The sequence below is a fragment of the Myxine glutinosa genome, chromosome 5 (genome assembly GCF_964187855.1).
Source record: "Myxine glutinosa chromosome 5, kmMyxGlut1.1, whole genome shotgun sequence".
Taxonomy (NCBI): Eukaryota; Metazoa; Chordata; class Myxini; order Myxiniformes; family Myxinidae; genus Myxine; species Myxine glutinosa.
This window is the reverse complement of record NC_136265.1, coordinates 178074194-178100369: the sequence shown is the minus strand read 5'-3', so window position 1 is coordinate 178100369 and position 26176 is coordinate 178074194. Positions and strand designations below refer to the sequence as shown.

Here is a 26176-nt window from a genome sequence, read left to right as displayed (position 1 = left end):
ATCTTCTCCATTTTGCCCTATTTTCTGCATCTCCCCTTGTTAACCCCCTTGCCCGCATTTCTTCTTCCACCATCTTTAGCCAAGTCTTTCTCGCTCTACCCCGTGTAGTTTCAATTATATACTTGAACACTAGAACACAAATCGCTTTATTGGCAGTTTCAAACCCCTTCTGTTTAGCAGTACTTGGACAAGTAGACACTGCAGAGCAGAAATATATTCAGACTATATTACGGCATTTTGCGTCATCATAACCAATCATTTATTAGCTGCTCATGGACCCCGCCCAGGTGTTTGTTTTTTCAAGACGGCAAGGGGTAAGGTGTTCTATGAACTCTCTAGTTTTTGATTAAATCTATTTTGAAAATATCTCTGATTAAATATCTCAATGATATATACAAAGTAACTGCAGGCCTGTTATGGAGAACTGCAGACTCTGCAGAGCAAAATTATATATGACTTAAAAAACGTAATTTTCAAGACGTATTTCAATATTAAACTTGGCCTACCAAAAGTACTGGAAAACACAAGTATTTGGACAATTCCTGTGCATACTTGCAGTGGGGACCTGTGCAAATTTCACGTAATGTAAAATGTGACTTTAAATTGGTTCCAGGTTCCTCCTGATGACTTCATCTTTGCTCTTCACCTTGTTGGGTTCCTTCTGATGACTCTAATGCAGTATTTGGTCTTCCGTTTAATTTGAGTCCTCAACTACCCAGCCCCGAGTGCAAGTCTTGGCCCTCCTTTCTAAACCCACAATCCTCTTGTCCCAACTCTCTATCCCCTCCCTGCCCCTCCACCACAACTCTCTCTCCCCTCTCTGCCCCTCCACCACAACTCTCTATCCCCTCTCTGCCCCTCCACCACAACTCTCTATCCTCTCTCTGCCCCTCCACCACAACTCTCTACCCCCTCTCTGCCCCTCCACCCCAACTCTCTCTCTCCTCTCTGCCCCTCCACCCCAACTCTCTCTATCCCCTCCCTGCCCCTCCACCACAACTCTCTCTCCCCTCTCTGCCCCTCCACCCCAACTCTCTCTATCCCCTCCCTGCCCCTCCACCACAACTCTCTCTCTCCTCTCTGCCCCTCCACCCCAACTCTCTCTATCCCCTCCCTGCCCCTCCACCACAACTCTCTCCCCTCTCTGCCCCTCCACCACAACTCGCTACCCCCTCTCTGCTCCTCCACCCCAACTCTCTCTCTCCTCTCTGCTCCTCCACCCCAACTCTCTCTATCCCCTCCCTGCCCCTCCACCACAACTCTCTCCCCTCTCTGCCCCTCCACCACAACTCGCTACCCCCTCTCTGCTCCTCCACCCCAACTCTCTCTCTCCTCTCTGCCCCTCCACCCCAACTCTCTCTATCCCCTCCCTGCCCCTCCACCACAACTCTCTCTCCCCTCTCTGCCCCTCCACCCCAACTCTCTCTATCCCCTCCCTGCCCCTCCACCACAACTCTCTCTCTCCTCTCTGCCCCTCCACCCCAACTCTCTCTATCCCCTCCCTGCCCCTCCACCACAACTCTCTCCCCTCTCTGCCCCTCCACCACAACTCGCTACCCCCTCTCTGCTCCGCCACCCCAACTCTCTCTCTCCTCTCTGCCCCTCCACCCCAACTCTCTCTATCCCCTCCCTGCCCCTCCACCACAACTCTCTCTCCCCTCTCTGCCCCTCCACCCCAACTCTCTCTCTCCTCTCTGCCCCTCCACCCCAACTCTCTCTCTCCTCTCTGCCGCTCCACAGGAACTCTCTCTCCCCTCTCTGCCCTCCACCCCAAACTATCTATTTGACTGTTTATAAAGTGTCTTGATATTTACTCTGATGGAAATCAAGTGCATGTGTGAACATGTCACAACACATCTGACAAGAGGATGAATATCCGGTACAGTATATATAATACGACATAACCTACATGACCAAACAGCACTTTTCCTCTTCCTCTCTTTCCTCAGCCTCTTGTTGCTTTGCTTGTGTCTTGTTTTGTGTTATCCCATCATTCATTTTCATTCATTCATTCCTCTATTTTTTCAGGATCTTCAACCGTTCTTGCTGTCCTCTGTTTATGTCGATAAACAGCAGATGCTGAACACCGTTAAATATTTACGAGACAAAGTGCGTTCATGAAGACCATTGTGTTTTAAATAAAGGATAAAGGGTTTGGGAGGGAAGGGTGCACCTAAAGCAGAATGATGAGTAAAGATGGAGGGTGTGAGTGAGATGTGCACTCGTGTAAAGAATGGAACAGGGTGGTAGTGCCATGAACCCTAACGGGGCGGTGGAGCCATGAACCCGAATGGGGCAGTGGAGCCATGAACCCTAAAGGGGCGGTGGAGCCATGAACCCTAAATGGGGCGGTGGAGCCATGAAGCCTAAAGTGGCGGTGGAGCCATTAACCCCAAGGTGGCTGTGGAGCCGTGATTCCTAAAGGGGTGGTGGAGCTGTGAACCGTAACGGGGCGGTGGAGCCATTGACCCTAAAGGGGCGGGAGAGACATGAACCCTAATGGGGCAATGGAGCCATGAACCCGAATGGGGCAGTGGAGCCATGAACCCTAAAGGGGCGGTGGAGCCATGAACCCTAATGGGCGTGGTGGAGCCATGAACCATAATGGGGTGGTGGAGCCATGAACCCTAATGGGGTGGTGGAGCCATGAACCCTCATGTGTGGTGGAGCCATGACCCCCTAATGGGGTGGTGGAGCCATGACCCCCTAATGGGGTGGTTGAGCCATGAACCCTCATGGGTGGTGGAGCCATGACCCCCTAATGGGGTGGTGGAGCCATGAACCCTAATGGGGTGGTTGAGCCATGAACCCTAATGGGGTGGTGGAGCCATGAACCATAATGGGGTGGTGGAGCCATGAACCCTAATGGGGTGGTTGAGCCATGAACCCTAATGGGTCGGTGGATCCATGAATCCTAATGGGTCGGTGGAGCCATGAACCCTAAAGGGGAGGTGGAGCCATGAACCCTAATGGGGTGGTGGAGCCATGAACCCTCATGGGTGGTGGAGCCATGAACCCTAATGGGGTGGTGGAGCCATGAACCCTAATGGGGTGGTGGAGCAGTGCAATATGTTCACTTTGAATACATTAGCATGAACAAGCCACATTAAACAACCATTTTAGTCTTGATGTTGTTATCAATCAAACAAACTTGCTGATGCAAGACTAATGTATTCAAACTACAGTTGGAAAACATAAGGGAGTCATAACATTGCAGATAGAAAGACTGTTCCTCAACAGACAACTGGTTATAAAATTTAAAATATTTCACCATTCAGGTCAGGTGGCGATAATTTGAACACTTAGGTGAACAGATGTCCGACAGGTGTGTGTGTGCATTTGTCTCTTCGATATCGAGCCAGGGTTAGATTGATGACCCAGCTATAAACCGTCACACTTTGTGTTTGATCAGTTTTTACCTTTGTCACCGAAAGTTGACCGAGGTTACCTTTTCACCGCTGTCTGTTTGTTACCTGGTGAAATACATTTTGCCAAGTATGTTGATCGGTTCGTTAAGTTTGGTTGTTTGTCTGTCCGCTCTCCTATAATCGCCTATAGGTCACAATTTAAAACTGATCTTCACGAAACTTCACCAAACACTCGAGTTGGACATAAGGGAGAAGCATATTTATTTTGAGGTCAAAAGGTCAACATAGGCCAAAGGTCGAAAACTTTGTCCAATTTATAAAATCCTCAATTCTCATGTGATTGACTTGAAATTTGCACCGGATTTGCATATCGGGACACTGAATTAAACCACCAATTATTTTTTTAAGTCGAAAGGTCAAAAGATCAACGTAGGCCAGATTTCTAAAATCCTCAATTTTCATCCAATTAACCTGAAATTTGAAGAGGATTTGCATTTTTTTGTTCTTTGAATTCAACCACCAATTATTTTTTAAGGTGAATTATTTTTAGGGATTCCACACGTATTGTGCACTGCATCACATTTTTCTTCTTGCTTTGTCTATCTGCTCACCTACACCCACCCAGCCGATGTTCCGAAGCTTTCGCAGACTGTGGGCAGTGGGCACCGTCCCTGCAACAAAGTTTCATAAAAATCAGACGACGCGTGATGACGTCACATTGCAAAAACGTAAAACGTGTCGTATCGACTTCCAGTTGATGCAAAAATGTTCTCTGCTCAATTTCCAACAACTTTTTAATCTGAACTTATGACGTAAAACCAACAGATTTCCGAAGCGTATGGACTTGAAAGTTGCTTGTCAACGCCATAATGTTTAAAACATCAGACAAACACACATCAGACAAACACACATCAGACAAACACACATCAGACAAACACACATCAGACAAACACACATCAGACAAACACACATCAGACAAACACACATCAGACAAGCACACATCAGACAAGCACACATCAGACAAACACACATCAGACAACAAACACACATCAGACAACAAACACACATCAGACAACAAACACACATCAGACAACAAACACACATCAGACAACAAACACACATCAGACAACAAACACATCAGACAACAAACACATCAGACAACAAACACACATCAGACAAACACACATCAGATAAACACACATCAGACAAACACACATCAGACAACAAACACATCAGACAACAAACACACATCAGACAAACACACATCAGATAAACACACATCAGACAAACACACATCAGACAAGCACACATCAGACAAACACACAACAGACAAACACACATCAGACAACAAACACACATCAGACAACAAACACACATCAGACAACAAACACATCAGACAACAAACACACATCAGACAAACACACATCAGATAAACACACATCAGACAAACACACATCAGACAAACACACATCAGACAAACACACATCAGACAAGCACACATCAGACAACAAACACACATCAGACAACAAACACACATCAGACAACAAACACATCAGACAACAAATACACATCAGACAAACACACATCAGACAAACACACATCAGACAAACACACATCAGACAACAAACACACATCAGACAACAAACACACATCAGACAACAAACACACATCAGACAACAAACACACATCAGATAAACACACAACAGACAAACACACATCAGACAAACACACATCAGACAAACACACATCAGACAAACACACATCAGACAAACACACATCAGACAAGCACACATCAGACAAACACACATCAGACAACAAACACACATCAGACAAACACACATCAGACAAACACACATCAGACAAACACACATCAGACAAATACACATCAGACAAACACACATCAGACAAATACACATCAGACAAACACACATCAGACAAACACACATCAGACAAACACACATCAGACAAGCACACATCAGACAAACACACATCAGACAACAAACACACATCAGACAACAAACACACATCAGACAACAAACACACATCAGACAACAAACACACATCAGACAACAAACACACATCAGACAACAAACACACATCAGACAACAAACACACATCAGATAAACACACAACAGACAAACACACATCAGACAACAAACACACATCAGACAACAAACACACATCAGACAACAAACACACATCAGACAACAAACACACATCAGACAACAAACACACATCAGCCAACAAACACACATCAGACAACAAACACACATCAGACAACAAACACACATCAGACAACAAACACACATCAGATAAACACACATCAGACAAACACACATCAGACAAACGCACATCAGACAAACACACATCAGACAAACACACATCAGACAACAAACACACATCAGACAACAAACACATCAGACAAACACACATCAGACAACAAACACACATCAGACAAACACACATCAGACAACAAACACACATCAGACAACAAACACATCAGACAAACACACATCAGACAACAAACACACATCAGACAAACACACATCAGACAAACACACATCAGACAACAAACACACATCAGACAACAAACACACATCAGACAACAAACACACATCAGACAACAAACACACATCAGACAACAAACACACATCAGACAACAAACACACATCAGACAACAAACACACATCAGACAACAAACACACATCAGACAACAAACACACATCAGACAACAAACACACATCAGACAACAAACACACATCAGACAACAAACACACATCAGACAACAAACACATCAGACAACAAACACATCAGACAACAAACACACATCAGACAAACACACATCAGACAAACACACATCAGACAACAAACACATCAGACAACAAACACACATCAGACAAACGCACATCAGACAAACACACATCAGACAAACACACATCAGACAACAAACACACATCAGACAACAAACACATCAGACAAACACACATCAGACAAACACACATCAGACAAGCACACATCAGACAAGCACACATCAGACAAACACACATCAGACAAACACACATCAGACACAGTTGTGAAAGGACTTTATTCATTCTTTTTTTTTTACCGTAGCTTGGGGAACGGAGACCCATTTTTTTGTCTGATTTTGTTCACCAAGCAATCCACAAGTAATCTGAATGCACATTTCGAAGTTAACTTGGTGGACAGGTTAGGTGTGTGACAAGGACAAATTGATTCGATTTTGGTGAAGATCCGAAACCATATTCGGATAGGAGAACTTTTGAATTTTTGAAGTGTTTCTTCACCATTGAGAGATGGGACCAAAAACGATGCACAGCAGGATATCTCAAAAAGTTGTGGATGAGTTGGTTAGGTGACAATAACAAGGTGATTCGATTTTTTGTCCGGGGTGTGGTGGAGGTGTACACTCCACCGAGTGCCCTTCCAATTTGATTTTTGTGCAGCATGCAGGGTGTCCATCGGTGTGTCCCAACTTTCAAAATGCATCATCCCTCAGATTGCCATAAAAAGTGTGTGTACCGTCTGCCACTATAAGTTGTTGTTACAGATGCCACAGTGACTTTTGAGATTGGTAGACAGGTTACCCAAACACTGGACAAATGACACGTTCCTGCCAAAACGCATTCGGTCCAACGTCAGGCCTGGGCAGCCAGTTTGTGAAAGACTTCTTTTTTGTTTTCTTTTCTTCTTTTTTTGTATACAAGATCGAGGCTCGTGAAAGAGCTAACATTAATCGCACAGGAAGACAAACCGACACATACAACATACAACATGGGGAGCGGTAGACAAGATGGGGTGAGAGGGGGAGGAACACAAACACAACATCTGAGAGCAGGGACATCGAGAGATCTGTGGGAGGGAGAGGGCTTTGGGGGGGGGGGGAGGCATGGGAAGAGGGGGGGAGGGGTGGGAGAGGTATAAAACATATGGACACTGCCGGGACTTCCAGGAAAGAAGTTGGAATTTCAAACAAGGTGGATCTGGGGTGAATTAGTGGGGGTAGAAAAGATCAAGGTTTTGGATGGGGGAAGATAAGAGATGGTGGTGAACAGCTGTTTTAAAGACCTGGAGGGAGGAGTGGGATTGAAGGGAGTGGGGGAGTTTGTTCCAGAGGCGGGAGAAAAGAGGAATGAAAGAGTGAAGGTGAGCAGAGAGCCGAGCGAAAAACTTTCCCGGCAAGGAAGTGTGAATATCTTGGGTCCTTAAAGAAGAGGTAGTTAGTAGGATAAGAGGGGATAATCTGAACTATGCACGTGAAGAGGGGAGAGTCTGAAGGACGAGGCTGATGAGGGGAGTGTGAACTATGCAGGTGAAGAGGGGATAATCTGAACTATGCAGGTGAAGAGGGGAGAGTCTGAAGGACGAGGCTGATGAGGGTCGGTTCTGAACCACGTGGTTCGGGAGTGTTTGTTCCATACCCCCGGAGCTCGGGATTGGAGGTTTCGTACCACGTGCTCGATATTGCGAGTGGCAGGTTCCCAACCATGGGGTTCAAGGGATTGTAAGTGGTAGAGGAAGCCCAAAAAGCCAATGAACTGTCTGGCCTCTCTGTCACGAGTGTGTCTGAATGGATGAAATCCTCCAACACACACACACAGGATGGGGTGGGCGTTCTTGGCTTGGGTGTTTAGCTCATCCCCACATAGCAAAGAGCTCAGTTTACGAATGCAACAAGACTCAATCCCATAATAAGGTCACCATTCCAAGCCGCGGTCTTCCTCATTTCTCCTCTTCCTCCTCCTTCTCCCCCTTCCCTCCACATTACCCACCACCCCTCACAGCCGAAATCCGGTGCCTTTCTATTGCTGCAACTCGCACTCGGTGAGTGAGCTTGCTGTGAGCAAGTCCTGCAGGCCGCAGCCTGCGAGGGCCGTGTCGGGCAGCAGGCCAAAACAAGTGTGCAGTGACCGGTGTTTGGCTGCTCGCCTCACTGTGCGGGAGTTTGCTGAACCTTTTTGCAAAGCTACGTACACTTGCGCAAACGAATACACCATGACTGTGAATGAAAATCCAAATGTGCAATATACATATACATATGAGGAGGTTGAGCTTCGGAAGAGGAACAGGTGGGGTTTAAGCACATTGTTTTTCTGTGCCGATGAGGGAAAGGTGGGCGTGTTTACACACAGAGGTAAAGGAAAAGGTGATCCAGGACAGGAAGATTTTGAGGCCTTGATGGGGGTGGAGAGCGATGGCAGCTTTGAGGGCTGTGGTGTCATTTGGGTGGGGTAGAGCAGGGTGTCTCACGTTCACACTGGCCTCTTTAAATGATGATGGTATTTTAAAAACACAAATGGATATTAACCACCCATACTACCGTCCTTAAGATGGCATCGCTCATTCGAATGATTGATGAATTGGGTTCCATCCCAGGTGCGGCCTCTCAGGTTGGTTTGAAGCTGTGCCATAAAACGTCCCTATCTGGTGGTATCGGTGGAATGAACAATGACGATGTAGTTGGGGGAGTGTGGGAGTTTGTTCTGCGAGTGTGGGAGTTTGGTTCGATGACCATCTCCATGCTGGAGAGGGACAACGAGGTGCACCTGGATATAGGAAACCAGGGTGAGATGAAGGGAGATGTGAGCGGCTTAAAAGCATAAATGATGGCACCTAACATTTCTGGTTTCCATAGCAGCAAATCCATGAAAGTATATCATCACTTTGCTGGAATTCCTGAAACGCACCTCGAACCGTCGCTGCAGAAGGTTTTCTTATTGTGGTGAAGCAACAGTTGCGGAACACTGAGAAAGGCCATTTCATCTTGTGCAATGTTTTGTTTGTTAAGAAGAACTTTCATTTTTTGTATTATTTATAATACATTATTGTTAATTATTGGACGAAGGTTTAAATGTTTTTCTTGGTGGATATTAAATCATGAAAATATATTGGAATTATCCTGTGTACCTCGTGCCAACAATATTACACATGATTGTTATGAGGTCACAGACATAATTTGGGATGATGATTTGAGTTCAGAAGAAAAATTCTGTGATAATTTCAACAATTTTAAAGATTAAAAAAGTATGTGATTGTTACATGACATCGATGACCATCATAAAGCTTTGCCAATAACTTGTGGGTTGTTGGGGAACCTGGTTAGAGTTGTTCAGTATGGTTGTTGGGGAACATGCTTGTGGGTTGTTGGGGAGCCTGGTTAGAGTTGTTCAGTACAGTTGTTGGCCGAGCTTGCTTGTGGATTGTTGAGGAACATGTTTGTGGGTTGTTGAGTGAGCATGCTTGTGGGTTGTTGAGGAACATGTTTGTGGGTTGTTGAGTGAGCATGCTTGTGGGTTGTTGAGGAACATGCTTGTGGGTTGTTGAGTGAGCATGATTGTGGGTTGTTGAGGAACATGTTTGTGGGTTGTTGAGTGAGCATGATTGTGGGTTGTTGAGGAACATGCTTGTGGGTTGTTGAGGAACATGCTTGTGGGTTGTTGAGGAACATGTTTGTTGGATGTTGAGTGAGCATGCTTGTGGGTTGTTGAGGAACATGCTTGTGGGTTGTTGAGGAACATGCTTGTGGATTGTTGGGGAACCTGGTTAGAGTTGTTCAGTATGGTTGTTGGGGAACATGCTTGTGGGTTGTTGGGGAACCTGGTTAGAGTTGTTCAGTACAGTTGTTGGCCGAGCTTGCTTGTGGATTGTTGAGGAACATGTTTGTGGGTTGTTGAGTGAGCATGCTTGTGGGTTGTTGAGGAACATGCTTGTGGGTTGTTGAGGAACATGCTTGTGGGTTGTTGAAGAACATGCTTGTGGATTGTTGAGGAACATGTTTGTGGGTTGTTGAGTGAGCATGCTTGTGGGTTGTTGAGGAACATGCTTGTGGGTTGTTGAGGAACATGCTTGTGGGTTGTTGACCTAGCTTGCTTGTGGGTTGTTGAGGGAGCTTGCTTGTGGATTGTTGAGGAACATGCTTGTGGGTTGTTGAGTGAGCATGCTTGTGGGTTGTTGAGGAACATGCTTGTGGGTTGTTGAGGAACATGCTTGTGGGTTGTTGAGGAACATGCTTGTGGGTTGTTGAGGATCATGCTTGTGGGTTGTTGAGGATCATGCTTGTGGGTTGTTGACCTAGCTTGCTTGTGGGTTGTTGAGGGAGCTTGCTTGTGGGTTTTTGAGGAACATGCTTGTGGGGTTTTTTTTTCTTATTTTTTTGTATACAAGATCGAGGCTCGTGAAAGAGCTAACGTTAATCACACACAAAGTCAAACCGACACAAACCGACACATAAAACACAAAATAACGGGAGTGGTAGACAAGATGAGGAGAGAGGGAGAAGGACACAAACACAACATTTGAGAGCAGGGACATCGAGAGAACTGTGGGAGGGAGAGGGCTTGGGGGGAGGTGGGAGAGGTATAAAACATATGGACACTGCTAGGACTTCCAGGAAAGAAGTTGGAATTTCGAAAAAAGTGTATCTGTGGTGAATTAGCGGGGGTAGAAAAGATCAAGGTTTTGGATGGGGGAAGATAAGAGATGGTGGTGAACAGCTGTTTTAAAGACCTGGAAGGAGGAGTGGGATTGAAGGGAGTGGGGGAGTTTGTTCCAGAGGCAGGAGAAAAGGGGAATGAAAGAGTGAAGGTGAGCAGAGAGTCTTGATCTTGGCAGTTTAACCATAAGAGGGTTGCAGGCAGATCTTGTGCGACCTGTAGGAATATTTGGGGGACAGCACAGAGAGAGCTGGGGGAGCAAGGCTGGAGAGGAGTCGGTAGGAGACAGAAAGACCACCAACTTGCCTGCGGTGAGTGAGTGAAAGGCCCTCGGAGTTAGCTTCATCGCAGGAGATTCTAATGATTCTGAAAGCTTTGGCTTCAACAGCGTGAAGCCGAGCTAGGTGTGAGACAGGAGCACCGGACCAGAGGGGGAAAACAGTATTCCATTGAGCTGCGGCTGAAAGCCTGGTATGTGGTGAGGAGCTCAGGTGTGCCAAGGAAGGACTTCGCACGACGGAGGATGCCCAGTCGGCGACTGGCTTTGGAGGCCAGCTTGGAAATGTGGTTTTCCCAAGAAAGATCATGGCAGATAGTGAGACCCAAAAGCTTGAGCGACAGAACATCTTGGAGAGGATTGTTGAGAAAGTAGATGGGAGGGTTTTCCAGTCGGTCTTTTCAAACTTGAAAAGTTGTTGAGGGACCATGCTTGTGGGTTGTTGAGGAACATGCTTGTGGGTTGTTGAGGAACATGCATGTGGGTTGTTGAGGAACATGCATGTGGGTTGTTGAGGAACATGCTTGTGGGTTGTTGAGGATCATGCTTGTGGGTTGTTGACCGAGCTTGCTTGTGGGTTGTTGACCGAGCTTGCTTGTGGGTTGTTGAGTGAGCTTGCTTGTCGGTTGTTGAGGAACATGCTTGTGGGTTGTTGAGGATCATGCTTGTGGGTTGTTGACCGAGCTTGCTTGTGGGTTGTTGACCGAGCTTGCATGTGGGTTGTTGAGTGAGCATGCTTGTGGTTTGTTGAGGAACATGCTTGTGGGTTGTTGACCGAGCTTGCTTGTGGGTTTTTGAGGGAGCATGCTTGTCGGTTGTTGAGGAACATGCTTGTGGCTTGTAGGGGAACATGCTTGTGGGTTGTTGGTGAACATGCTTGTGGGTTTTTGAGGAACATGCTTGTGGGTTGTTGGGGAACATGCTTGTGGGTTGTTGAGGATCCTGGTGCTGGTTGGTCAATACGGTTGTCGGGGAGCATGGTTGTGGGTTGTTAGCCAAATAGTCCACAGCCAAACCATGTTTTCAGGTCATAAGCTTGTTTTGGTGTCTTAAATGTTTTTTTAGTGGATTTTACTTCCTAAGACCAATTTGAAAAATAAAATAATTTTACTGGATTTGTGTCAGCATTAGCAATTTGAGTAATTAGCATAAAACAAAATTTCACCAAAAGACCAAATTTATTTCTGAACAAATATGCAAACAGTCGTATTGTATTGTCACGCTGCTAACCAATGTGTATTTTACTGAGGTCTTCACTATAGACAAGTTTGAGGTCGCATAATCTATGTATTGTTTGTATCACGTGGAAAATTGCATAAGTTGAAGATTTACAGCGTTGCTAAATTACAGCGATTTCAAAGGCTGAAGATGGTCTCGTGCAGATCGTGTTAGACAATTTTGATGCAGATATACCATCTCAGAATGGTAAATTGTCAACCATGCCTTGATGACGTCGAGTCTCCTCGGGCAATGATGGCATTGACTTTCTATAGCTGGTACACACAGGTAAGTGTGTGGTATAGACGGGGTGTCGCCCTCCACCCGTCCCTCCGCTGGCCGTTGGGGAATTCACCCTCTTCCGCCATTCCGGAGTCGACTGGACTCACATCCACCAGATGTGCAGAGTCACCTGCCATTTAAACCGCGTGGCTGCGGACCGTTACCCTGGTAAGGGGGGCTGACAGGTACTACACCTTGCCCACAGGTGACCTGGGGTTATGCAAGGCAGGGGGCATCCATCTCCCTGAGGTATCAGTAGACACCCGCATACCCAAATGCCTTATCAGTTCTTATGACTCAACCAGATGTTAAAACACACCAACAAGAACAGGCCATACCACACCTTAAAACAAAGATGACAAAGGAAATAGATTATGAGCTTGATATTGTCAGGTACAATGGCCCCAATAATCCAGATATGCCACCTCTGTTTCTGAAGAAGGAAGTTCCTCCGCAGAGTGTCCTTGCCCATATGGTTGTCACAACAGAGAGCTGGAGAGGGTAACCTTACTTTCCTGACGGATGTCGTAAAGAGTGATGACTGTCCTTAGTTAAATGCGTACAATACACGTATGTGTCGTGGGCAAGGGAAATCTCCTGAGCCTAAAATTAAATCGGTCTATCTACCACTAATTGATATGCCACCATCACATCCTGACACTATCATGACTGCAATGAGCAAAGCACAGAAATCACCTGAACAACCTGGACAAGATTTCACACCGTTCACTGCTGACAAACCACTGTACAGAGTTGCAGTAGAGGCCCAGTGGGCACATCCAGATCGATTTCCACATCTGATTCCCATGCAGATTAGGTGGAATGCATATGCTGATGAGTTTTTTGGGTGCCGTTGGAACATTGATGGCAGAGTCTGGCCGAGCACAGATTTTGGAGTCTGCATTTGGAGGTGTGGTCAAAATGCTAACTGGAAAGAAGTTTCCAATGAATGCGAGAGCTATGTGCATGGTGGCTGAGGAGCTACTCGGAGATGTTGTCGGGCAAAGTCAGCAAAAGTGCCATGATCATGTCTTGACTGTGCTGGAAGATCTGGCATCTAGAAATCGCACTCCCAAGGATGTGGTTTGATGGCTTCATAAAGAGCCTGTTTGTGAGTTGTGAGTTGTTGGCCGAGCTTGTTTGTGGGTTAGTGGTCAAGCTTGTCTGTGGGTTAGTGACCGAGGTTGTTTATGAGTTAGACTAGACGGAATGCTGAGAAATGTGAATGCTAGGTGCATTTTTGGGTAAAAGTTGGGAACCTCACTTTTTAACATAATTAGGGTATGCTGAATTCGATTAACCCAGTTCCTATGCCGAATTTTGAGTTCGTCACCTTCTAATTAGCATAAACAAAATGGCCACCAAATTGCCATTTTTGGACAATTTCTTTGAACAAGCATTTATATATCATGTATATACATGCAGCTCTTTTACTTTAACTTTACAACTTTTACCCCAAAATGCACCTGGAAGCTTGTACATGGCCTTTTTTTTCATAAATCTGTCTAGTTTATATTATGGTTGGCGACATATTGAAAGAGACATTCAAACTGATATTGGAATTGGACACTATAAAATGGGAAATGGTTTTAATAAGACAATGTTTCATACAACCATTTATTCTAAAATTAAGTATACATGGCCATGAAGCGCAAACATTCAGGAATGTCACACATGTTGTTTTGCCAAACTACATCAAATTCATACAAGGGGTCTGATCATCACTCTGTTTCTGACAGGCACACGTTGATGTGCACCTCAACTCTGAAGAGCGACATTTGCAGCGTCGAGTCTTGCATTGCTTCTGGCATGCACAACAAATCATCTCGAAGCAACTTTCTGGGATTGGACTCAGTGGCATCAGAATAGGGTCCAGTCCTGAATCACCACGTTTCCATCCCATTTCCACAGGTGTAGAAGGTCAGGTATGGCACATTGAGCATTTCTCCATACCATGGCTTGATGGTGTACTCACATCAAATGGAAATGAAGAGCATCACTTGTCGGTGACATTGCTTCTGGTTTACCAGTCTTGGAGAACAACATATGGTTCAAAGGTTCAAAGGTTCAAAACTCTGCCGCTCGTCTTGTCTGTAAGGCGAAGAAGTCTGACCATGTTACTCCGCTTCTTGAATCTTTACACTGGCTGCCTGTCTCTGCTCGTGTGCAATACTAAATTTGCACACTATGTTATAAATCATTGTGTGGAACGGGACCTCACTATCTCTCCGATTTGCTCACTCTATATGAACCTCGGCGACGGCTTCGTTCAAGCGACGACTCTATGACCTTAGAGCCGCCGCGCACCAGCACCAAGTCGTTTGGTGAGAAATCCTTTTCCTTTGCTGCACCTCTGCTCTGGAATGACTTGCCTTCCTCTGTTCGACATGTTGACTCTCTTCCTGCCTTCAAAACCTCCCTCAAAACCTATCTGTTTCACAAGTCTTTCAAAGTCTAAGCCCTGTTTTCCCTTTGGTTTGAGGTGGGACCGAGATCGAGAGTATGTCTGTGTACATGTGCGGGGAAGGAAGGAGAGGAGGAAGGGGAGTACACATCTGTGGGTTTTGAATGGTAGGGAGAGGAATAGGGCAAGAGTGAAGGTGTGTCTGTGTGTGTGTATGTTTGTGTGTGTGTGTGCGGTGTGTGTGCGTTCGCATGATAATGTAAAGCGCCATGAGGGTAGTTTACTCTGCTTGATGGGGCTATATAAGACTCCTTTATTATTATTATTATATGTCTTGCTGAATCACAGAGGAACCCTCAAAATTCTCAAAATTCAAAACTCAAAATTCGGCTTGGGAACCGGGTTAATCAAGTTCAGCATACTCTAATTATGTTAAAAAGTGAGGTTCCCAACTTTTACCGAAAAATGCACCGAGAAGCTTATACATGGCCTTTTTCCATAAATCCGTCGTCTAAGTTGTTGGCCGAGCTTGTTTGTGGGTTGTTGGCCGAGCTTGTTTGTGGGTTGTTGGCCGAGCTTGTTTGTGGGTTGTTGGCCGAGCTTGTTTGTGGGTTGTTGGCCGAGGTTGTTTATGAGTAGTTGGCCGAGCTCGTTTGTGGGTTGTTCGCCATGCTCGTTTGTGGGTTGTTGGCCGAGCTTGTTTGTGAGTTGTTGGCTGAGCTTGTTTGTGGGTTGTTCGCTGAGCTTGTATTTGGGTTGTTCGCTGAGCTTGTATTTGGGTTGTTCGCTGACCTTGTTTGTAGGTTAGTGGCCGAGCTTGTTTGTGGGTTAGTGGCCGAGCTTGTTTGTGCGTTAGTGGCCAAGGTTGTTTGTGAGGTGTTGGCCAAGCTTGTTTGAGGGTTGTTTGCTGAGCTTGTTTGTGGGTTGTTTGCTGAGCTTGTTTGTGGGTTGTTGGTCAAGCTTGTTTGTGGGTTGTTCACTGAGCTTGTTTGTAGGTTGTTGGTCAAGCTTGTTTGTGGGTTGTTTGCTGAGCTTGTTTGTGGGTTGTTTGCTGAGCTTGTTTGTGGGTTGTTCACGGAGCTTGTTTGTGGGTTGTTGGTCAAGCTTGTTTGTTTGTTGTTCACTGAGCTTGTTTGTGGGTTGTTGGTCAAGCTTGTTTGTGGGTTGTTTGCTGAGCTTGTTTGTGGGTTGTTTGCTGAGCTTGTTTGTGGGTTGTTCACGGAGCTTGTTTGTGGGTTGTTGGTCAAGCTTGTTTGTTTGTTGTTCGCTGAGCTTGTTTGTGAATTGTTCGCTGAGCTCGTTTGTGGGTTGTTCACCAAGCTTGTTTGTGGGTTGTTCGATGAGCTTGTTTGTGGGTTGTTCGCTGAGCTTGTTTGTGGGTTGTTCGCTGAGCTTGTTTGTGGGTTGTTGATCAAGCTTGTTTGTGGGTTGTTTGCTGAGCTTGTTTGTGGGTTGTTGGTCAAGCTTGTTTGTGGGTTGTTGGTCAAGCTTGTTGGTGGGTTGTTGGTCAAGCTTGTTTATGGGTTGTTTGCTGAGCTTGTTTGTGGGTTGTTCGCTGAGCTTGTTTGTGGGTTGTTTGTGAAACTTGTTTGTGGGTTGTTGGTCAAGCTTGTTTGTGTGTTTGCTGAGCTTGTTTGTGGGTTGTTGGTCAAGCTTGTTTGTGGGTTGTTCGCTGAGCTTGTTTGTGGGTTGTTCGTCAAGCTTGTTTGTGGGTTGTTCGCTGAGCTTGTTTGTGGGTTGTTCGCTGAGCTTGTTTGTGGGTTGTTCGCTGAGCTTGTTTGTGGGTTGTTTGCTGAGCTTGTTTGTGTGTTGTTGGCCAAGCTTGTTTGTGGGTTGTTTGCTGAGCTTGTTTGTGGGTTGTTCGCTGAGCTTCTGTTAATCTAATGCTTCACCTTAGCACTTAAAACGCATGACCTTGTGATGCACATAATCTTTGCATCCTCCCCACCCCGTCTCTACATTCCCGCGATTAATGAAACATAATGGGCCCTGTATAGCAATTCCTTAACCACATCTCTTTATCTGAAATTAAATTTTTGTTCTATTCGGCTGGAGGCAGTTACTTCAGCATTTGCAATGCAATTTTTACAGATTGCAGTTCGTTGCACAAGTACGAGTCAAGTTGCTTAAATTTACCTTCGCCACTGAAGGTGAATGGAGGTTCCGTAATCACCCCTGTTTTTGTTTACTGTGAGCATGATGTCTCAAAGATTTATAGATGGATTCAGATGAAACTAGGTGGACAGGTTGGCTGTGTGACGAGAACGAATTGATTCGATGTTGGTGAAGATCCGAATCCGGTTCCGGACACGAGAATTTTTTTTAATGTTCAAGTGATTTTTCACCATTGAGAGACGGGCCCCAAAACGATATATAGCACAATATTTCAAAAAGTTATGGATGTATTTGGGCAAAACCTAGTGGATGAGTTGGGTCGGAGACAAGAACAAGCCGATTAAATTTTGGAGGTCCAGATCCAGATCCGACCTTTCAGTGGGATACAAAATGTAAAGTATTCAGCCCACCGGAGGTATTCTCTCCACCGAGTGCTGTTCTCGTCTCAATTAAATTACGTACTTGAACACTGGAGAACACAAATCATTTTCCTACCGCTTCCTAACTCCTCTCCGGCCTTGCTCCCCCTGCTCTCTCTGTGCTCCGTCCCCCAAATATTTCTGCAGGACGCACAAGATCTGTCAGCAACCCTCTTATGGTTAAACTGCCAAAATCAAGACTCTCTGCTCACCTTCACTCTTTCATTCCTCTTTTCTCCCGCCTCTGGAACAAACTCCCACACTCCCTTCAATCCCACTCCTCCCTCCAGGTCTTTAAAACAGCTGTTCACCACCATCTCTTATCTTCCCCCATCCAAAACCTTCATCTTTTCTACCCCCGTTAATCCACCCCAAATCCACCTCCTTCAAATTCCCTGTTTTTTTCTTCCTGAAAGCCCATGTAGTGTTCATTCTGTTTATCCCATGTACCCCACCTACGGATTCCACAGATCTCCTGATGTCGCTGTTCCCTACTGTTGTTGTACTTCCCCCTCTCTCTCCGTCTTTTCTCCCTCTTTTATCCCGCTCCCTTTATTATATGTTCTACATGTTAGCTCTTACACGAGCCTAGACTATGTACTGGTATACAACAAAAAGAACCAAGGTCACATGGTCTGGCAGTCGCCATATTGGATAGAAAAATAAACCTTATCCGATGAATGCGAAACTTTAAATATGTGATCGATGACCCATTCTGAATTCATATTTATAAAGATGACGTCGTGAGTCACGTGTCCGATCAAAGCAGTACCGCTTGGGCCCCAGCAAAAGTGCTCACGATTATAAAGGATACGTCTAGTTTTAGTAGTTTTTAGTATTTACTGCCATGAGCTTGTGTAAGGTGTGTTGTACTTGATATTACTGAATGTTGCAGTCGTGTTAGTAGTAAGTGCAAGGGTCCAAGTTTGAAAAAAGTGCAAGGGTGCCAATATTTTTGTCCATGACTGTATATCAAGACTTTAAGAAGGCATTTTATAAGGTACGACATAGGAGGTTGTTAGCGAAGGTAAGGGCTTGTGGAGTGGCTGGTCAGGTTACTCCAATGGTCTGCTAAAGTATTCACCCCCTACCAATAATACCACATTTAGATGGACGCGTAGCTAGTAAACCCACTCACTATGGGAGCATTATCGCATGTTGCAAAACACCCTTGGGGATGGGGGATATTATGGCTTCAGAAGAAGAACATGAAAGCCCTTGAGTGGCTATCCAAGGCCCAGACTTGAATCCCATTGAGAATCTGTGGAAAGACTTGAAGATTGCTGTTCACCGATGCTCCGCATCCAACTTGACAGAGCTTGAGCAAATCTGCAAGGAAGAATGGGAGAAACTCCCCAAATCCAGATGTGCAACGCTGATACAGACATACCCAAGAAGACTCGAAGCTGTAATCGCGAGCAAAGGTACTTCTACGAACTCAGGGGGTTGAATACTTACATAGATAAAGCGTCTTTGGGCTTCTTGAAAAGCGCTATATAAAATAAATGTATTATTATTATTATTATTATTATAGATTAGATATTTCTGTATTTCATTTTCAATGAATTTGTAAAAACCTCTAAAAACAGGTTTTCACTTTAACATTATGGGGTATTTATTATGTGTGGATCAGTGACAAAAAAAATCTCAATTTCATCCATTTAAAATTCAGGCTGTAACAACAAAATGTGAAAAAACTCAAGGGGTGTGAATACTTCCTGAAGGCACTGTTGCCATTTTCTCTACAAAACATAAAAACGCGTTCCCCGAATAACCCGAAAGCTTGTGTAGTGAGTGTACGTGACTCCAACGTTTGTGGCTGTTTCTAATCAGCGGCACGTGGTGACAACGTCGCGGTGAAACTCCGTACTGAACCGGATCCTTTAGTATTCAATTAATTGCAGACATATTGTTTGTTCTTCCATTATCATTTCATCATCAAAAGCCTTGGCTTGGATTGCTCGTGGGTTTTCATATTTTTTATTTTAATTATTTTTTTTGTACTTTACAATGTTCCGTGACGAGACTAGATCTGGTTTCTGCCTCGAGGGATGTCGATATGCTGGTGAGGATTCCCCATGAGCCTCGGTATGGCTAATCATGTGTGTTGAGAGAAGTATAGCATCAGGTTTTGTTCAGAATGGATGTATCGTCACAAGAAGAAGCTGTTGTGGTTGCTTTGTGAGCCCCTTTTCACTCCCGACTGTCTGTATTTAATCTCTATGTGGTTGTCATCACGCTTTTCCGAATCGTTTTTGATGCACAAGCTCGGAATTATTGTTCAAATATTCACCTGCTTCCCATTTGCTGCGAATGTTTTAAGGTACTCCTGGTACCTATCACTGTGCTGATAGCACGAGATCCCTTTGTACATTGATAGACCACTGTGAGCGTGTTTCCCAAATGATCCAATAAAGGAATTAACTTGTTTATTCTGGTCACAGTCTCCAGTTTTGTTTTTACCCAGCCAAAAGTTTTCTAATACAGTATTTAATGCTGATGAGCCCCCGACTTTAGCTCCAGTCATAAATCTAACACGGAATCACCCTGGATCCTCGCCGAGCGGCCTTGCTGAAGCCAACAGGCTGTGGAATGTCCCAAGAGCCATGATAAAACTTACTCAATTTGATGTTAACAATGGTGTTTTTGCTGTGACTCAAAATGATTACTAATACTAAGTAGATTATTGTCCCCCGTCGCACCGCGGAGCGAAAGGGGGACTATGGTTTTCCCCTCCATCCGTGTGTGCGTCCGTGCGTGTGTTCGGCCGTCCGTGCGTGCGGACGTACGTGCATGCGTGCGTGCGTAAGTGAAGGACCGAATTCTAATTTGGTGTGTGGGTGCAACCCACGTCAAAATCCAAGATGGCCGCCGCCATGTATATGTCTGTCTGAACCTTGTGAGCGGAATATCTTGAAAAAGAAGCGAAGTACAAACTTCTAATTTGGTGTGTGGGTGTATCTCGGCATGTGGAAGAACGCTCTTGAAAATTGGGTCGCCACGTCAAAATCCAAGATGGCCGCCGCCATGTATGTCTGTCTGAACCTTGTGAGCGGAATATCTTGAAAAATAAGCGAAGTACCAACTTCTAATCTGGTGTGTGGGTGTATCTACACATAAGGGAGAAGGCTATTGAAAATTGGGTCGCCACGTCAAAATCCAAGATGGCCGCCTTGCGTCTTCCACTTTGTCAACTCCCTTTCACTTCACCGACGGGGGACCTAGGCGTAACGCTTGTTTATTATTTGAAGTGCTGGACCAAGAACTTCATTTATTATTTGAAGTGCTGCAACAAGAACCTCATTTATTATTTGAAGTGCTGGAACAAGAACTTCATTTATTATTTGAAGTGCTCTACCAAGAACTTCATTTATTATTTGAAGTGCTGGACCAAGAACTTCATTTATTAATTATTTGAAGTGCTCTACCAAGAACCTCATTTATTATTTGAAGTGCTGGATCAAGAACTTCATTTATTATTTGAAGTACTGGAACAAGAACCTCATTTATTATTTGAAGTGCTGGAACAAGAACTTCATTTATTATTTGAAGTGCTCTACCAATAACTTCATTTATTATTTGAAGTGCTGGACCAAGAACTTCATTTATTATTTGAAGTGCTGGATCAAGAACCTCATTTATTTATCTGAAGTGCGCTACCAAGAACCTCAATTATTTATCTGAAGTGCTGTACCAAGAACCTCATTTATTCAAATTGCTGGTCCAGGAAGCTCATTTATTCAAATTGCTGGACCAAGAACCTCGTTTATTCAAATTGCTGGTCCAAGAACCTCATTTATTATTTGAAGTGCTGGAACAAGAACTTCATTTATTATTTGAAGTGCTCTACCAAGAACTTCATTTATTATTTGAAGTGCTGGACCAAGAACTTCATTTATTATTTGAAGTGCTGGATCAAGAACCTCATTTTTTTTATCTGAAGTGCGCTACCAAGAACCTCAATTATTTATCTGAAGTGCTGTACCAAGAACCTCATTTATTCAAATTGCTGGTCCAAGAAGCTCATTTATTCAAATTGCTGGACCAAGAACCTCGTTTATTCAAATTGCTGGTCCAAGAACCTCATTTATTCAAATTGCTGGTCCAATAGCCTCGTTTATTCAAATTGCTTGTCCAAGAACCTCATTTATTCAAATTGCTGGTCCAATAACCTCGTTTATTCAAATTGCTGGATCAAGAACCTCATTTATTTATCTCAAGTGCTCTACCAAGAACCTCATTTATTTATATGAAGTGCTGGACCAAGAACTTCATTTATTATTTGAAGTGCTGGACCAAGAACTTCATTTATTATTTGAAGTGCTGGACCAAGAACCTCATTTATTTATCTGAAGTGCTGGAACAAGAACCTCATTTATTTATTTGAAGTGCTGTACCAAGAACCTCATCTATTCAAATTGCTGGTCCAAGAAGCTCATTTATTCAAATTGCTGGACCAAGAACCTCGTTTATTTATCTGAAGTGCTCTACCAAGAACCTCAATTATTTATCTGAAGTGCTGTACCAAGAACCTCATTTATTTATTTGAAGTGCTGTACCAAGAACCTCATTTATTCAAATTCCTGGTCCAAGAAGCTCATTTATTCAAATTGCTGGACCAAGAACCTCGTTTATTCAAATTGCTGGTCCAAGAACCTCATTTATTCAAATTGCTGGTCCAATAGCCTCGTTTATTCAAATTGCTTGTCCAAGAACCTCGTTTATTCAAATTGCTGGTCCAATAACCTCGTTTATTCAAATTGCTGGTCCAAGAACCTAATTTATTCAAATTGCTGGTCCAAGAACCTCGTTTATTCAAATTGCTGGTCCAAGAACCTCATTTATTTAAATTGCTGGTCCAAGAACCTCATTTATTCAAATTTGTGATCCAAGAACCTCGTTTATTCAAATTGCTGATCCAAGAACCTCATTTATTCAAATTTCTGGTCCAATAACCTCATTTATTCAAATTGCTGGTCCAAGAACCTCATTTATTTAAATTGCTGGTCCAATAACCTCGTTTATTCAAATTGCTGATCCAATAACCTTGTTTATTCAAATTGCTGGTCCAAGAACCTCATTTATTAAAATTGCTGGTCCAAGAACCTCATTTATTTAAATTGCTGGTCCAAGAACCTCATTTATTTAAATTTCTGGTCCAATAACCTCGTTTATTCAAGTTGTTGATCCAAGAACCTCGTTTATTCAAATTGCTGGTCCAATAACCTCATTTATTCAAATTGCTGGTCCAAGAACCTCATTTATTTAAATTGCTGGTCCACGAACCTCATTTATTCAAATTTCTGATCCAAGAACCTCGTTTATTCAAATTGCTGATCCAAGAACCTCATTTATTCAAATTGCTGGTCCAAGAACCTCGTTTATTCAAATTGCTGGTCCAAGAACCTCGTTTATTCAAATTGCTGGTCCAAGAACCTCGTTTATTCAAATTGCTGGTCCAAGAACCTCGTTTATTCAAATTGCTGGTCCAAGAACCTCGTTTATTCAAATTGCTGGTCCAAGAACGTCGTTTATTCAAATTGCTGGTCCAAGAACCTCGTTTATTCAAATTGCTGATCCAAGAACCTCATTTATTCAAATTGCTGGTCCAAGAACCTCAGTTATGTATTCGAAGTATTGCCAAAGCTGTTTGACCTTGAAGTAGACATTAGAAAAAAGCTATTTTAAAAATTCTGGAATCAAGATTTTTTTCCCAAAATAGGAAAACCATTTGATGGTGTTCCTTGTGGAGTTCATTTATATACATAGGGTCTATGAGCCTATTAAATGTCATGTTAATCGACTACTAACCTACGGGCTGCGCTGTTTTGACTTTTGAGGTTCTTCATATGACTTGGAATGATTCTTATATTTAAGGAATTTATATTCGAATGGTTTTAGTACAAGTATTTATCAGTTTTGTAATTTATTATCCCCATGCTCAGGAGGGGATGGGAAAAGCGGGAGATATTATAATCGGCTCTGTCTATCTGTCTGATAGACAGAGGGAGAACTGGAGAACTCTTCAAATTTGGGAGAACTGGAGCAGTTTACACAAGAAGAGTGGGACAAACTGCCAGTAGAGAGGTGTAGGAAGCTCATTCATGGCTACAGGAAGCGCTTCACTGCAGTTATTTTGTCCAAAGTCTGTGCTACCAAATATGTAGTCTTGGGTTACAATAATTTTGTCAATGCCATTTCTTTTTATTTTCTGATTTAAAAGGATATATTAAGTTCTGAATCAAAAACAAAGGTTCTGTAATATTAACAGTTAAATAAAGAATTGTGGAGACCAAATACTTTTGTCAATTTCAACTTATTTTTCGAGAAAATTGTGAGTTATTTGAAAAAAGTGCAAGGGTGCCAATATTTTTTCGCCATGACTGTATATAGTATTAGAAAGGCTATCCATGATGCCCGGTCTATTTTTTCTGGGGTCTAAAACACTTCTTGACACCCACGAAGGAACGTGGTCCCCATACACTTCCCTACACCCATGATAGAGCGATTAAAAATAAATATAACATGGTTTTTCAAATTTATTATTATTTTTTTGCCTAAAAAAAAAACTTCCTGACGACACTCACTGGTGAAGCTCTGAAAGTTTGACGAACATCCGTTGAGCCATGTCTGAGAAAAATGGCGACACACAGACAGACGGCTCTCTTCCAATATAGATTGATTTAAATGACATGAGTGAACTAAATGAATGACTGGATGTTTTGTTGATATTGCTTTGTGGTGGTTACATAGTTGTCAACCGAAACCTGCTTGAAGGAGTGAGCATATTCTGTAACCAGGGCAGGCCCCAATCAGGTCAAGGGTGACACCCTGGTGGGGGCAGAGCCCCCTCCTCTGCCCAAAACAAATCGAGTAAAATCGATCCCAAATTGAGAGCTGTGGTGGCTATAAATGTTATTATAGTAGCAAAGGAAAAGAAGAAGAGAATGATTCACAATTAGACCTAACTCCTCAAACTAATAATGGTCACAGTATTCCAAACTTGTATTCAGATATGTACTTCAAGACACATTTTCACAGTGACATAAAGTATATTTTCCAGTTTAGAATCAAAAACAATTTCACCTTTTGCCACGTATATTCATTCCCCACTATAATCAGTTTGAAAGGGATTTCTGTACGCGTAAATGGATGTCCGCATAACCTAAACCTAGAAACGTGCACCGTTGCCTCTAAGCTGTCCAGCCTGGGTTCGAACCCCCACCCTAGTATAAACCTCCATCTTCTAGTTAAGCAGGGAAAGGCGGGCAAGGGGGTTAACAAGGAGAGATGCAGAAAATAGGGCAAGATGGAGAAGATTGTCATGGGGACCGCAAGGCTAACCCCCGCTCTAGCAGGGAAAATGGCCTTTAAAATTCATGTTGTTGTTGTTTTGTTCTAGTTAAGCAGGCAGGGAGAGCTATCAATGCGTTCACCGTCCATCGGATGGATGTTACAGATCCATCTACGCTAAAGGTCCCACGGTATCTTTTGTGAAGAGTAGGGAAGTTATCGCTGACTCCTTGAACAAACTAGATGGTATTCATAGAATACTTACCCTGCGCATTCAACTTGTTGCGAGCCAACTCTTCTGTTTTTGAACATTTTTCTTTGATCCAATATGGCTGCCAGACCACGTGAGCGATGACATCATAAATTTATATTCTCTAATATAATTGTTGCATAGATCATGCTCAATACATTTCAAACTGATCAGACTAAGCGTTTTCCCTGTCGAATTATGACGTCATAATTATGGCACCAATGACGTCATTGTTAACAACACCTATTCCCCATATGAAGTTCTTTACAATGAGCCATGTTTCAATTTTTCCATGCAGCGGTTTTGGAGATATAGAGGTGCAACATTTTTCGGTTTTTCCAAGATGGCGCCTGTACCACATGAACGATGACGTCATGATTATCATTAAAATATCCTAAATGAGGATGCGCTCCTATGGTGAAAATTTTGTGTCCATCAGACCAACGGTTGCTGAAAAAAAAAATCATAATGATTGGATGGATAAGTGTTGTATTTGCCGAATTATGACGTCATAACGAAGGCACTGATGGTATCATCATTAACATTTCTTATTCCCCATGGGGAGTAGTTGACAATGAGCCAGATCTCAATTTTTTCCATGTAGTGGTTTCAGAGATATAGAGGTGCGAAGTTTTTCCAAGATGGCGGCTGTACCATGTGACCTATGACGTCATAGTGATCATTAAAATATTATACAGGAGGAGGCCCTCCTATGGTGACAATTTCATGTCAATCGGACCAACGGTTACCGAGAAAATGATTTTTAAAATGCAGACATGTACGGCACACGGCACCCGTACATAACTGAATGCTTAACCCCACTTTTCGCTTCGCGAGCGCAGGGTAATTACAAATTTCTGTATAAAGTGTGGGGAGCAAGTGCTCTGGTCCTTCGGAACACCAAGGTGCACCGCTTGTTATGTCAGACTGCGGTTGTTGTCTGGTTCAGCAGATCCAGAGGCTCCACAAACAACCTCGAAAGATGCAGCGTTTTTCATTCGTTGGAAGTTTAGCTGTTTTAACTTGAGAATCGTCTAATGACTTTGTTAAAAAGAAATATTGTTTCGAAAAAAACAACAACTGAAAACATGAGATTTCG

General features: G+C 43.7%; 1 long non-coding RNA gene across 1 annotated transcript in view; it reads left to right on the top strand.

The window, feature by feature from the left end:
* LOC144892072 (uncharacterized) overlaps positions 1–26176 on the top strand; it is a 38407-nt gene that overhangs the window by 11998 nt on the left and 233 nt on the right. The window lies entirely within an intron of this gene.